A 14,669-nucleotide genomic window follows, 5' to 3' on the forward strand; every position below is an offset into this window, starting at 1 on the left:
GAGCCAGGACAAAAGTTCTGCTCTTCAACTCTAGGCTCAAATTGTTTCCAGGAAAACTCAAATCCCGATGGAGGGGTCCATGTATTACAGGATCTCACCATATGGGTATGTCGAGCTTCAGGATATTGATTCTGACAAAAAGTTCATTGTAAATGGACAGAGAATCAAGCATTATCTTGAAGGAAATTTTGAGCAGGAATGCTCAAAACTGAGACTCGAGTGATTCTCAGTGAAAGTCCAGCTAAAGACAGTAAAGAAGCGCTTGCTGGGAGGCAACCCAGTCATTAGGAAGTTGTATGATTAGTTCTTACAGAGGCAAGCATCAAAAATGAAGGAATTCACAGAGTTACAGAAGGATTCAGCTCAAAAAGCAGAGAAAATGAGCTTACTGGCGAAAAAACGCCAGTAAGGGGCATTTTGGGCGTTAAACGCCAGAATGGGTACTGTTCATACCCTGACCGGGCTCCTCCAACTCGGCAATTCTATGAAAAGTCTGACCTCGTCCTAAAGGCCCACGCCTAGAGGTCGGACCTCGGACAACAAAGCAAGGAAGGCCCAACAAAAGGAACGCAGCCCAAAACCTAAAGGCCGAAAAGGCCTAGCAAAGGCGGTTCCACAAAGATAGGGATAAAACTCCCGAAAGATAAGATAAGATAAGAATATCTTATCCAGGGAAGATCACGGCCAACTACTATAAATACACTGGAGCACCCAGGTATGACACACATTCCACATTCTACACATATCTGCTTGGACCCATGCTAACTTAAGCATCGGAGTGTCATTGCAGGTACAACCACCAACCACTCTACATATCAAGCTCGGGTCCCTGACCCCCACCTCGGGCCTCTCCAGACGACCGAGCTGCACGTTTCAGGTAACCCCCGGAACATTGGCGCCGTTGCCGGGGAACCTGGAAGTCATCCCTCTATCATGGCGGACGACCCTCTCAACAATGACCACACCGCATCTGAACAAGAGGACGAAATTGACACCGGAGAACGACCGGACAGCCCTCTATCACCACGCACTCCAGGGGGAAACAAACAAAATCGCCCAAAGACGTCACTCCCAAACAAAGATCCACAAAATTTCGAAAAAGAGAAGAACTCGGAGATTCTAGAAACAGTCCGGGCACAACAAGACCGACTGAAACAACTCGAAGAGGACATAAAGAAGCAGAAAGAAACTGAACAAGACCTGAAAAGGGAGGCTCGCAAGCGCAGAGAATTAGAAGAAAAATTACGAAAAATAGAGGCCAACCTGAAAGACCGGACAGAGCGCGGCACCACCTCCGAAGGCAACCATGATCCCTTCACACGAGAGATCATGAAGGAGAAGGTGCCGCGAAACTTCCAACCACCCGACATGGACCTCTACGACGGCACCACCGATCCAAGTCACCACCTCAGCAACTTCAGAAGCAGAATGTACCTAGTCGACGCCTCCGACGCGATTCGGTGCAAAGCCTTCCCCACCACTCTCACCAAGTCGGCCATGAAGTGGTTCGACAACCTGCACCAAGATCAATCACCAGCTTCGAAGACCTAACCAAAAAATTCCTAACAAGGTTCTCTATTCAAAAGGACAAGGCAAAACATGCCCCCAGTCTACTCGGGATCAAGCAAGGTAACCAAGAAACTCTCCGAGAATACATGGAGCGATTCAACAAAGCTTGCCTGGACATACAACACTTGCCCACTGAAGCAGCCATCATGGGACTAGCAAACGGCCTAAAAGAGGGACCGTTTAGCCAATCCCTATCCAAACGCTATCCGACCTCCCTATACGAGGTGCAGGAGCGAGCAGAGAATATATCAACATGGAGGAAACCTCCCAACTAAGAGACTCTTCTAGGAAGGAATCAACCTACCCACCCCGAGATCGGGATCGGGAACAGAAGAAAAAGAAGACCCCAACTCGGACAAGCCACGGAAGTACCACAACTACACCCCCCTCCGAGTCTCCCTGGTAGACGTCTACAGAGAAGTATGCCACACCGAAAGATCCACCACCCCGACCGCTAAAACACAAGAGAGCGGGAAGAGATCGGTCCGAATACTGTGAATATCACAAGCTCTACGGTCATTCTACCAACGACTGCTACGACCTAAAAATGTTATAGAAAAGCTGGCCAGAGAAGGAAAACTCGACAGATACATAGCAGAGAAAGGAGAAGAGACCAGGAAGAGAAGGCGGGGAGATAACGAAGGTCGGGCCGAACAAACCCCGCGAACCCCTGAAAGACATTCACATGATAAATGGAGGTTTTGCAGGCGGAGGAACATCCAGATCCTCGCGAAAAAGACACCTCAAAGAAGTCTATCATGTCCGAGAAGACAGCCCCCTGCCGAGTTACCTACTATCTCATTTACCCGAGAAGATGCTCAAGGGATAATCCCCGGACACGACGATCCAATGGTAGTCACCATTATCCTAGCAAACGCCAACTTACATCGAACCCTGATTGACCAGGGAAGCTCAGCAGATATCCTATTCAAAACGGCATTCGACAAGCTCGGACTTGAAGAAAAAGAACTAAAGGCCTATCCCACCGACCTATTCGGGCTAGGGGATACCCCGATCCATCCCTTAGGATACATCCTGCTACACACTACCTTTGGAAGAGGCGAGCAATCTAAAACATTAAGCATCGACTACATTATAGTCGACGTCACTTCGGCGTACAACGCCCTCATTGGGCGACCAACCCTAAACAGGCTGGCAGCTATAGTCTCAACCCCACACCTCTGTATGAAGTTCCCTACCGCAAAAGGAATCGCTACCCTAAAAGGCGACCAAAAACTAGCGCGGCGATGCTACAACGAAAGCCTGAGCCTAAAAGGGAAAGAGATCAACACAATAGAACTCGGACGAGTTCAAGCCCGAGAAGATCTTCGGCCACAACCAGAGGGAGAAACCAAAAAAGTCCAGATTGGGAACACACCCGAAAAAGTAACAAACGTAGGAGCAAACCTCAAAGCGGACCTAAAAAAGGAACTCATAACCCTCTTAAAGGAGAATTCCGACCTCTTCGCCTGGAAAGCCTCCGACATGCCAGGCATAAGCCCCGACCTGATGTGCCATAAACTATCAGTTTACCCGGGATCCCGACCTGTCCAACAAAGACGCCGGAAGCTCGGACCCGAGCGCATGCAAGCGATAGAAGAACAAGTACAAGCACTACTAGATGCAGGGTTTATTAGGGAAGTAAAATACCCCCTATGGCTTGCAAACGTGGTCTTGGTAAAAAAGCCCAACGGAAAATGGAGGATGTGTGTCGATTACACAGACCTCAATAAAGCTTGCCCCAAAGACCCATATCCACTACCAAACATCGACGCCTTAGTAGACGCAGCCTCAGGCTACAGATATCTCTCCTTCATGGACGCATACTCGGGATACAATCAAATCCCGATGTACGGACCCGACCAAGAAAAGACCTCGTTCATAACCCCAAGGGCAAACTACTGCTACGTAGTAATGCCCTTCGGGCTGAAGAACGCAGGGGCAACCTACCAGAGGCTAATGAACAAAGTGTTCTCAGAGCACATCGGACTACAGCTAGAGGTGTACGTCGACGACATGCTGGTAAAGACACAAGAAGACAGAAACTTGCTGACCGACCTCGCCAGCGTCTTCGGCACCCTCAGAAAACACAACATGAGACTTAACCCGACAAAGTGCACCTTCGCCGCAGAAGCCGGAAAGTTCTTAGGCTTCATGCTGACTCAAAGGGGCATCGAAGCGAACCCGGACAAATGCCAAGCAATACTCAATATGAAGAGCCCGACGTGTGTCAAAGAAGTACAACAACTGAATGGAAGGCTAGCCGCCCTATCAAGATTCTTGGCAGGATCAGCGATAAAATCACTACCTCTCTACTCGCTCCTAAAGAAAGGGAAACCCTTCTCATGGACCCCGGAGTGCGAAAAGGCCTTCCAAGAATTCAAGGAATTCCTCGGGCAGCCACCAATCCTAACCCGACCTTTAAAAGGAGAAGAACTCGTACTATACCTCTCGGTTGGAAATCGAGCAGTCGCCTCGGCGTTAATACGCGAAAATGATCAAGGACAACACCCTATATACTTTGTAAGCAAGGCACTACAAGGGGCCGAATTAAACTATCAGAAGATAGAAAAATTCGCCTACGCCCTAGTGTTCACAGCTCGGAGGCTCCGTCCCTACTTTCAAGCCCACACCATCAAAGTCCGGACAAACCAACCCATGAGACACATCCTGCAAAAAACGGACCTAGCAGGACGAATACTACAATGGGCGGTAGAACTGTCCGAGTTCGACCTCCACTATGAAGCCCGGACTGCCATAAAATCTCAGTATCTAGCCAACTTCATCGCAGAATACACTGAGACCCCTGGAACCCCACTCTCATGGAACCTGTATGTCGACGGGTCCTCAAACAAAACAGGAAGCGGAGCCGGGGTTATACTCGAAAGCGACCAAGGAACGCAGATAGAACTATCCCTAAAATTTGAGTTCCAGGCTTCGAACAACCAAGCCGAATACGAGGCCCTACTAGCAGGTCTAAAGCTAGCCGAAGAGGTCGGAGCCCAGAGAATCACGATCTTCAGCAACTCCCAGGTCGTCACGTCACAAGTAAATGGAAGCTACCAGGCCAAAGATCTAACTTTGAAAAAATACCTGGACCAAACACAGGCACAATTACGCCACTTTTCAGAAATACAGATCCAGCACATACCTCGGGAACAAAACGCCCGGGCAGACGCCCTCTCAAAAATCGCCAGCACCAAGCCCGGAGGTAACAACAGAAGTCTCCTCCAGGAAACCTTACAATCTCCCTCCGTGATAAGAGAGGAAGAAACGCTAAATATATCCAACCAACAGCAAGGATGGATGACCCCCATACTCAACTACCTGAAGTCGGGAACTCTCCCCGCCGAAAGAAAAGAAGCTAAAAGACTCGCGAAAGACGCCCAGAATTATACACTAATTCACGACGTATTATACAGAAGAGGATTCGCAAATCCCCTCCTTAGGTGCGTCCCGACCTCAGAAACGAAGAGCGTCCTCGAAGAAGTCCACGGAGGAATGTGTGGGAACCACCTCGGAGCTCGGGCATTATCCAAGAAAGTAGTCCGAGCCGGGTTCTACTGGCCAACTTTGCAAAGAGACGCAACGGAGTTTGTGAAAATATGCCCCCCTGCCAAAAACACGCCAATTTTCACAAAGCACCACCCGAAGACCTTATCAGCGTCACCGCACCATGGCCCTTCGCAAAATGGGGACTTGACCTACTCGGCCCGTTCCCCCAAGGACCGGGGCAAGTCAAATACCTCATAGTAGGGGTCGACTACTTCACAAAGTGGATCGAAGCCGAACCCTTAGCCACCATTACGGCTCAGAAAAGCCGCAAATTCCTATACAAAAACATTGTCACAAGGTTCGGAGTCCCCTACTCCATTACAACAGACAATGGAACACAGTTCACGGACACAAGTTTTCAGAACTTGGTAGCCGAACTAAAAATCAAACAGCAATTCACCTCAGTGGAGCACCCACAAGCCAACGGACAAGCAGAGGCCGCAAATAAAGTCATCTTGGCCGGGTTAAAACGAAGACTCCAAGAGGCCAAAGGAGCATGGGCCGAGGAGCTCCCCCAGGTATTATGGGCGTATCGGACAACTCCACACTCTACAAGGGGAGAATCGCCATTCCGACTAGCTTACGGGATGGAGGCAATGATTCCTACCGAAATAGATGAAGGGTCACCCAGAGTCATCTTCTACAACGAAGAAGGTAACCCGCAGGCACAAAACGAAGAACTCGACCTCCTCCCCGAGGTCCGAGAAAGGGCCCGGATCCGAGAAGAAGCCTTAAAACGGCGAACGGCCCTCAGATATAATCAGAAGGTAATAAAACGAAGCTTCTCCACTCACGACCTAATTCTAATCCGAAATGACATCGGAACACAAAAGTCGGGAGAAGGAAAGCTAGCTGCAAATTGGAAAGGACCCTACAAAGTAACGGAAGTTTTAGGAACAGGCTATTACAAGATATCCGACCTAGAAGGCAATGAGCTGCCCAGGGCCTGGCACGCCTGTAATCTAAGACGGTACTACAGCTAGAAAAATTCGACCCGAGGTGTACTCTTTTTCCCTACAAGGGTTTTTAATGAGACACCCGGTCAAGTAAGGCACCCGACCTAGTCAAGGGTAAACACTCTGTAAATATTCTTTCTTTTTAATAACTAATCAAATTTTTCTATTTTCTTTGTTCTTCCTCGTGATGAAACAAATCCTGAAAAAGTACCCCGCCAAGGCGCATTAATTTATGCTCGACAAAACGCAAAAAATCATTGCCAAGAGACCATACAAGGTCGGCAAGATAAAGCGACGAGGTTCAAATTAATGTGAGAAGTTATAAAGCAACTCTGAAAAGGCTCAAAAAGCCAAACAAAAGAGATTACAAAAATAACTTAAAGGGCCGACCAACGACAAGGTCGGACCCAACAAAGGGAAGTACTCGACCGACCCAACCGAGCCCGAGAAAAGCCCAGATCCGAAAAAGAAGCCTTAAAACGGCGAAAACAAAGATTTCGAAAACGCTTACTAAAAAGTTGCTATGCAAAACAACTAAAAAGTACAAGCGAAAAAACGAAATCAAAAAGAGAAAACAAAGATTTCGAAAACGCTTACTAAAAAGTTGCTATGCAAAAACAACTAAAAAGTACAAGCGAAAAAAACGAAATCAAAAAGAGAAAACAAAGATTTCGAAAACGCTTACTAAAAAGTTGCTATACAAAGGCAACTAAAAGTACAAGCGAAAAAAATGAAATCAAAAGGAAAAAAGCGCTAGCTAAAAGGTTGTTACCCAAAAACAACTAAAAAGCATAATGCGGAGCTAAAAGTCAAAACGCAAACCAAACACCGCAAAATAAAGCTAAAGAAAGTTACTACAAGTAGCTAAATAGCAAAAAGGTGTTCAAAGCATCTAAAAAAGAGCCCACAGGCCGGGCAAACAACCAAAAGATAAAAAGATTACAGGGAACCAAGACCCTTCCCGGACTCCACATCGGTAGAAGGCTGCGGAGGAAACATTGAAATCGGGACAGCATTGACGGCACCGTCATCTCGGTTCAAAACCTCCACACCAGATTCCTCCTCGGCCAAAGACAAAGTCGGGTTCACGACCGGAACTTTGGGGTCGGACACCGGAACTTTGGGGTCGGACACCAGAGCCTCATCCTCGTTGGGAGCAAGAACAATATTTCCCTCTACAACAACGTTATCCGTACTGAATAAACTCAGATCCAGGTCAGGAGCAAGAACCCGGACCTGAGCTTTCAAATTTTCATACATAGCATCCATACCCTTAGCCACATGCCCTTCTAGCTCGTAAAAATCATCCTGAGCAGACTGCAACTTCTCCTTTGTCTCCACAAGCTCGGTGTATACCCGAGTATAATTCTCCGTCGCCGCCTTCGCCATCTCCTCAGATGCTTTTGCTGCCGCCACAGCCGCGGTAGCTTTAGCTTTCTCTTTCTCCAAAGAGGCCTCCAGCTCAGTAATCCTAGCAGCCTTCAGCTCACTAATCCTCTCAAACTCAGACTGAGCCTTCTCAAGTCGGGAGCTGGTCGCACCAATGGGGGATTTCTTGAACTCCCGGGCAATAGCAGCATGAAGACTGGCCATCCGAACACAACTCTGCGCCATATACTGAAAATGGTGCTCCATAGACACGTCATCAGTAGAAATAAAAGTCTGAGGGAGAATATGCTGTTCAATCCAACCAAGAGCATCGAAATCCTTATCGTTAAAACCCGCAAGCTCTTGAGAGGTCTTCTGCTTCTTGGAAGGAGGACCCGAGAACGGGGGAGGAGAAGGTAGCAGGCCCGGAGGTCGGAGGGTCTTGACTTATAGCTCGGAACTGGGGAGTCGGAATAGTCTTCGACCGAGTCTGAACACCCACGGTAGTCTTCTGCGGAGAAGATCGGGCAGAAGCCTCCCCAGCCTCGATATTTCGAGCAGCCACAGACTTCTTCGTCCGACGAAGGAACTTCATGGAATCCGCCTGAGAAGACATCTCTGCAGAAATAAAAAGAAAAGGATTACCACAACAGAAATTCCACCAAAAACAAGCAAAACCAAAATACTAAAAAAGAAGAATCTCGGAGAGGTCGGGAAACTACCTAACTCGGAACGGAGAAGGCTTGGATCTCCCAACATTTTCTTCGTATCCAAGTGAGGTGCCCGACCCCATAAACTGCTCACCACACCAACAAAAGCCTGCTCAACCTCATCTAGACTCTCAAAAGTATACTTAGCAGACACTACATTCTCCTGCCAACAAAGAGGAAAAGAAGGCTCCCCACTCTCATCCAGAAAGAAAGGTCGGACGTCTCCAGTAGCCCGGACCTTGAAATAAAAGTTCTTGAAATCATGAAAGGACTCATCATAAAGGGTACAAACTTCCTCCCCTGGTTAGCCCTAAAAGAGACCCAAGACACCTTACCTCCACCCGACCCCGGCTTCGTCAACACAAACAAGTAGGAAAAAAGAGAAATAGAGGGAGCGACGCCCAAAAACTGACACAAAAGTTGAAACAGCTTTAAAAACGCCCAAGAATTTGGATGGAGCTGCGTAGGGGCAAGGTTACAAGACCACAACACCTCGGACTCCAGGTCGGTAAAAGGAAGTCGGACACTCAGCTTAGAGAAAAAACAATCATAAGCATAAAAGAAGAGCTTCTCGGAACTATCTAAGGGCGGGAAGCAAACTCTCTCCTCGGAATCCGGGGCTACTAGTTCATAATCCCTCTCAGACTCTCTATTCTCACATATGCTACAGTGCCTACAGAACCTAGCCAAATATTCAGAATCTACCACAGAAGGGACTTTTAGAGGAAGAGGGTCTACCCAACCAAGACCACTTGGAATCTTGGTCGACATCGCTTGAAGAACCTTTCGAGACATAAAACTCTTACCTACAAAGAAGAAATACAACAGCAAGCAAAAATCACATAAAGCAGACAGCGAAAACCTGTTCAGCCAAGCAAGAAACAAAAACCCAAAAGAAAATGCGGCAACCCGGAACAAAGTACCAGAAAAACAAAAAGAGCCCCCCCCCCATATACAAACAAAGCAATGGCGGCGCCTCTTTTCGGGGCAACCCAGGCATAAAAAAAAAGAAACAAACAAAGAGCCACACGAAGAACAGAAGCATATGATCACAAGAAAATAGAAACAGAAGAACAAACCTGGAAGAAAAGAAAACGAAGGCGAAGAGCTCCGAAGCAAGGAGAACGAAGCGGCGGCGCAGAGGAAACCCCGGAAAGACACACGGAAAGATTCGGGGAAAGAAGAAACAAAGAAAGAGAAGCAGTGCTCGAAAAAGGAGATGGCGAAACTTAGAAAAACAGGAAAGGAGCAGAATAAACGAAGAAAAAGGAAGGGAGCAAATAAATAATGCCTTCACAGAGCCCGAACGGAAATCGAGGAGAAACGGTAAAATGCAATAAATGCAGAAACGGCCATTTTTGAATTTTGAAAAACTACTATGCCCGAGCTCGACCTCCAAAAAAAAAAAAAAAGGACGAACTCGGGCAGGGGCACTGTTCATACCCTGACCGGGCTCCTCCAACTCGGCAATTCTATGAAAAGTCCGACCTCGTCCTAAAGGCCCACGCCTAGAGGTCGGACCTCGGACAACAAAGCAAGGAAGGCCCATCAAAAGGAACGCAGCCCAAAACCTAAAGGCCGAAAAGGCCTAGCAAAGGCGGTTCCACAAAGATAGGGATAAAACTCCCGAAAGATAAGATAAGATAAGAATATCTTATCCAGGGAAGATCACGGCCAACTACTATAAATACACTGGAGCACCCAGGTATGACACACATTCCACATTCTACACATATCTGCTTGGACCCTTGCTAACTTAAGCATCGGAGTGTCATTGCAGGTACAACCACCAACCACTCTACATATCAAGCTCGGGTCCCTGACCCCCACCTCGGGCCTCTCCAGACGACCGAGCTGCACGTTTCAGGTAACCCCCGGAACAGGTACCATTCTGGGCGTTTAACGCCAGGAATGGTGCCATTTTGGGCGTTAAACGCCAGAATGGGCACCATTCTGGGCGTTTAACACCAGGTGTGCAGCATCTTGGGCGTTTTGAAAAAACGCCCAGTGACAAAGGATTTCTGGCGTTTAACGCCAGCCAGGGCACCTGGCTGGGCGTTAAACGCCCAAAAGGGGCAACAAATGGGCGTTAAACGCCAGAATGGGTGCCATTCTGGGCGTTTAACGCCAGCAAGGTGGGGGGGACCACAATTTTGTTTTCAAATCAAATTTTTTCAAACTTTCCTTTTCTTACCCACACTTTTCTACAAAATCACACTTCAATCATTCATCATTCACTTTCAAATCTTCAAAAATCAAAACCATTTTTCAAATTTATTTCAAATCAATTACAAACATTGTTCAAAAATTTCACCCTTTTCTCAATTTCTTTTCATATCTTCTCAAATTTCCTTTCAAATTCTTTTTTTTCGAAAACTCCCCTCCCCAGCTTATAAATACACGTTTGTTCCCCCTCTTCCAACCACACCATTCGAATTTCCTCTTCCTCCCCCTCTCTTATCTCTTTTTTTTTGCTTGAGGACAAGCAAACCTCTAAGTTTGGTGTGCTTTTCCGTGATCACTAAGCCAAGATTCATCAATATCATGGCTCCTAAGGGAAAACAAACCAATTTAAGAGGCAAGAAAGAGAATAATCCAAAGAATCTTTGGAATCAAGAGAAGTTCTTAACCAAGGAACATGAAGACCATTATCACAAAATAATGGGTCTGAGGTCAGTGATCCCGGAAGTTAAATTTGATCTGAAAGAAGATGAATATCCGGGGATCCAAGAGCAAATTCGAAACAGAGGATGGGAAGTTCTAACCAATCCTGAGACAAAGGTTGGAAGGAACATGGTTCAGGAATTCTACTCAAATCTGTGGCTGACAGATAAGCAGAGAATGACTGGAACCGCTTACCATACCTACAGAACCATGGTCAGAGGGAAAGTTATGTACTTCCATCTGGACAAAATAAGAGAAATCTTTAAATTGCCTCAACTGCAAGATGATCCTGACTCCTTTAATAGGAGGATGGTGAGAGTAGATAAGGGGTTGGATCAAGTTCTAGAAGACATATGTCTCCCTGGGACTAAATGGATAACCAATTCAAAGGGTGTCCCAAACCAACTCAAGAGGGGAGACCTCAAGCCAATTGCAAGAGGTTGGCTAGACTTCATTAGGCGCTCCATATTGCCCACTAGCAACCGTTCTGAGGTCACCATCAAGAGCAGTGATGATTCATTGCATTATGCTTGGAAAAGAAGTGGAGGTCCATCATGTGATTGCTTGTGAGATTTACACAATTGCAAATAAAAATTCCACTGAAGCCAAACTGGCTTACCCAAGCTTGATTTCCTTGCTCTGTAAAGAGGCTGGGTGAAGATGGGGGTAGATGAATTCATACCCATTGAACACCCAATCACCAAGAAGTCAATGGAAGGACAAGTGCAAGACAACTCTATCAAAAGGAGGGCGCATGAGTTCCTCCCTGAATTTCCTGAAATTGGCTACTGGGCCAGCCTGGAAGCATCTATCACCAAGTTGCAAGAGACTATGGAGCAACTTAAGGAAGAACAGCAGAATCAGAACTGCATGCTCTGCAAATTGCTGAAGGAACAAGAGAAGCAGGGGCGTGAAATCCAAGAGATGAAGCGCCAAAAGCTCTCCTCTCAAGCTGAGGGAGCATCCACTTCTCAAAATCAAGGTTGTTGAGTCCTAACTCTGTGAAGACCTCTATCATTGGGAGTCTAATTTTTTTTGCGTTTTTCTTTTGCTTTCTATTTTTATTTTAGTCTCATCTTATATCTATATTTGAGTCTTGTCCTTAGTTCATAATTAATAAAATTTATGCCTTAAAGTTATGAATGTCCTATGAATCCATCACCTCTCTTAAATGAAAAATGCTTTAATCACAAAAGAACAAGAAGTACAGGATTTCGAAATTTATCCTTGAAACTAGTTGAATTAGCTTGATGTGGTGACAATACTTTTTGTTTTCTGAATGAATGCTTGAACAGTGCATATGTCTTTTGAATTTGTTGTTTTAAGAATGTTAAAAGTGTTGGCTCTTGAAAGAATGAGGAGAAAGAGAACTGTTATTGAGGATCTGAAAAATCATCAAAATTGATTCTTGAAGCAAGAAAAAGCAGTGAAAAAAAAAATTTTCAAAAAAAAAAAGAAAGAAAAGAAAAAGAAAAAGAAAAAGAAAGAAATAAAGTTGTGAACCAAAGCAAAAAGAGTGTGCTTAAGAAACCCTGGACACCTCTAATTGGGGACTTTAGCAAAGCTGAGTCACAATCTAAAAAGGTTCACCCAATTATGTGTCTGTGGCATGTATGTATCCGGTGGTAATACTGGAAGACAGAGTGCTTTGGGCCACAGCCAAGACTCATACACTAGCTATGTTCAAGAATTATTACACTTAACTAGGAGAATCAATAACACTATCTGAGTTCTGAGTTCTCATAGATGCCAATCATTCTGAACTTCAAAGGATAGAGTGAGATGCCAAAACTGTTCGGAGGCAAAAAGCTACTAGTCCCGCTCATCTAATTGGAACTATGTTTCTTTGATATTTTGGAGTCTATAGTATATTCTCTTCTTTTTATCCTATTTTGATTTTCAGTTGCTTGGGGACAAGCAACAATTTAAGTTTGGTGTTGTGATGAGCGGATAATTTGTACGCTTTTTGGCATTGTTTTTAGTATGTTTTTAGTATGATTTAGTTAGTTTTTAGTATATTTTTATTAGTTTTTAGTTAAAATTCACTTTTCTGGACTTTACTATGAGTTTGTGTGTTTTTCTGTGATTTCAGGTATTTTCTGACTGAAATTGAAGGTTCTGAGCAAAAATCTGATCCAGAGACCAAAAAGGGCTGCTGATGCTGTTGGATTCTGACCTCCCTGCACTCGAAGTGGATTTTCTGGAGCAACCGAAGCCCAATTGGCGCGCTCTCAACGGCATTGGAAAGTAGACATCCTGGGCTTTCCAGCAATATATGATAGTCCATACTTTGCCCAAGATTTGATGGCCCAAACCGGCGTAGCAATCCGGCCTCAGAAATCCCAGCGTTAAACGCCGGAACTGGCATAAAACTTGGAGTTAAACGCCCAAACTGGCATGAAAGCTGGCGTTTAACTCCAGAAAAGGTCTCTACACGAAATTACTTCATTGCTCAAACTCCTGAGTAGGATTCAATGATTGAATGACTGTGACGTGCTTCAAACTCCTGAAGGCGGGGCGTTAGTGACAGACGCAAAAGAATCACTGGATTCTATTCTGGCCTGATTGAGAACCGACAGATGGATAGCCGTGCCGTGACAGGGTGCGTTGAACATTTCCAATGAGAGGATGGGAGGTAGCCATTGACAACGGTGAAACCCTACATACAGCTTGCCATGGAAGGAGCCTTGCGTGTTTGATGAAGAAGACAGTAGGAAAGCAGAGATTCAGAAGATGGAGCATCTCCAAACCTCAGCCTATTCTCCATTACTGCAAAACAAGTAACAATTTCATGTTCTTTTGCTTTTTACAATCAATCCTGATAATTTCTGATATCCTGACTAAGATTTACAAGATAACCATAGCTTGCTTCAAGCCGACAATCTCCGTGGGATCGACCCTTGCTCACACAAGGTATTACTTGGACGACCCAGTGCACTTGCTGGTCAGTTGTGCGGGATTGCAAAAGTGTGATTGCAATTTCGTGCACCAGAGTACTACGAGGAGTTTCAGTAACTTTTTTACTTAGCTGACCCACTTGTGCCTCCAAATTTCTGATGGAGGACCTTGTCTCAGTCATGAAACTGAGAGTGGCCTTAGATAGATCAGAGACTGTGTTTGCTAAGCCAGAGGGACTCTGCTCAGAATTCTTTGTCTGTTGCTGAGAAGATGATGGAAAAGGCTTGCTATTGCCAAACCTATTTCTCCCACCATTATTATTATTGAAGCTTTATTGAGGCTTCTGTTGATCCTTCAATGAGAAATTTGGATGATTTCTCCATGAAGGATTATAGGTGTTTCCATAGGGTTCTCCCATATAATTCACCTCTTACATTGTAGGATTCTCAGGGTCATAAGCTTCTCCTTCAGAGGAGGCTTCTTTAGTACTGCCGGATACAGCTTGCAATCCAGTCAGATTTTGAAAAATCATATTGACTTGCTGAGTGAATATTTTGTTCTGAGCCAATATGGCATTTAGAGTATCAATTTCAAGAACTCGTTTCTCCTGAGTCACCCATTATTCATAGGATTTCTTTCAGAGGTGTACATGAAGTGGTTATTTGCAACCATCTCAATGAGTTCCTGGGCTTCTGCAGGTGTTTTTAGATGAAGAGATCCACCAGCAGGATAGTCCAATGACATCTTGAACAATTCAGACAGACCATCATAGAATATACATATGATGCTCCATTCAGGAAGCATGCCAGAAGGACACTTTTTGGTTAATTGTTTGTATCTTTCTCAAGCTTCATAGAGAGATTCACCTTCCTTCTGTATGAAGGTTTGGACTTTCACTATAAGCATGCTCATCTTTTGAGGTGGAAAGAATTTGGTCAAGAAAGCACTG

This window comes from Arachis stenosperma, chromosome 6, assembly GCF_014773155.1.
Source record: "Arachis stenosperma cultivar V10309 chromosome 6, arast.V10309.gnm1.PFL2, whole genome shotgun sequence".
Lineage (NCBI taxonomy): Eukaryota > Viridiplantae > Streptophyta > Magnoliopsida > Fabales > Fabaceae > Arachis > Arachis stenosperma.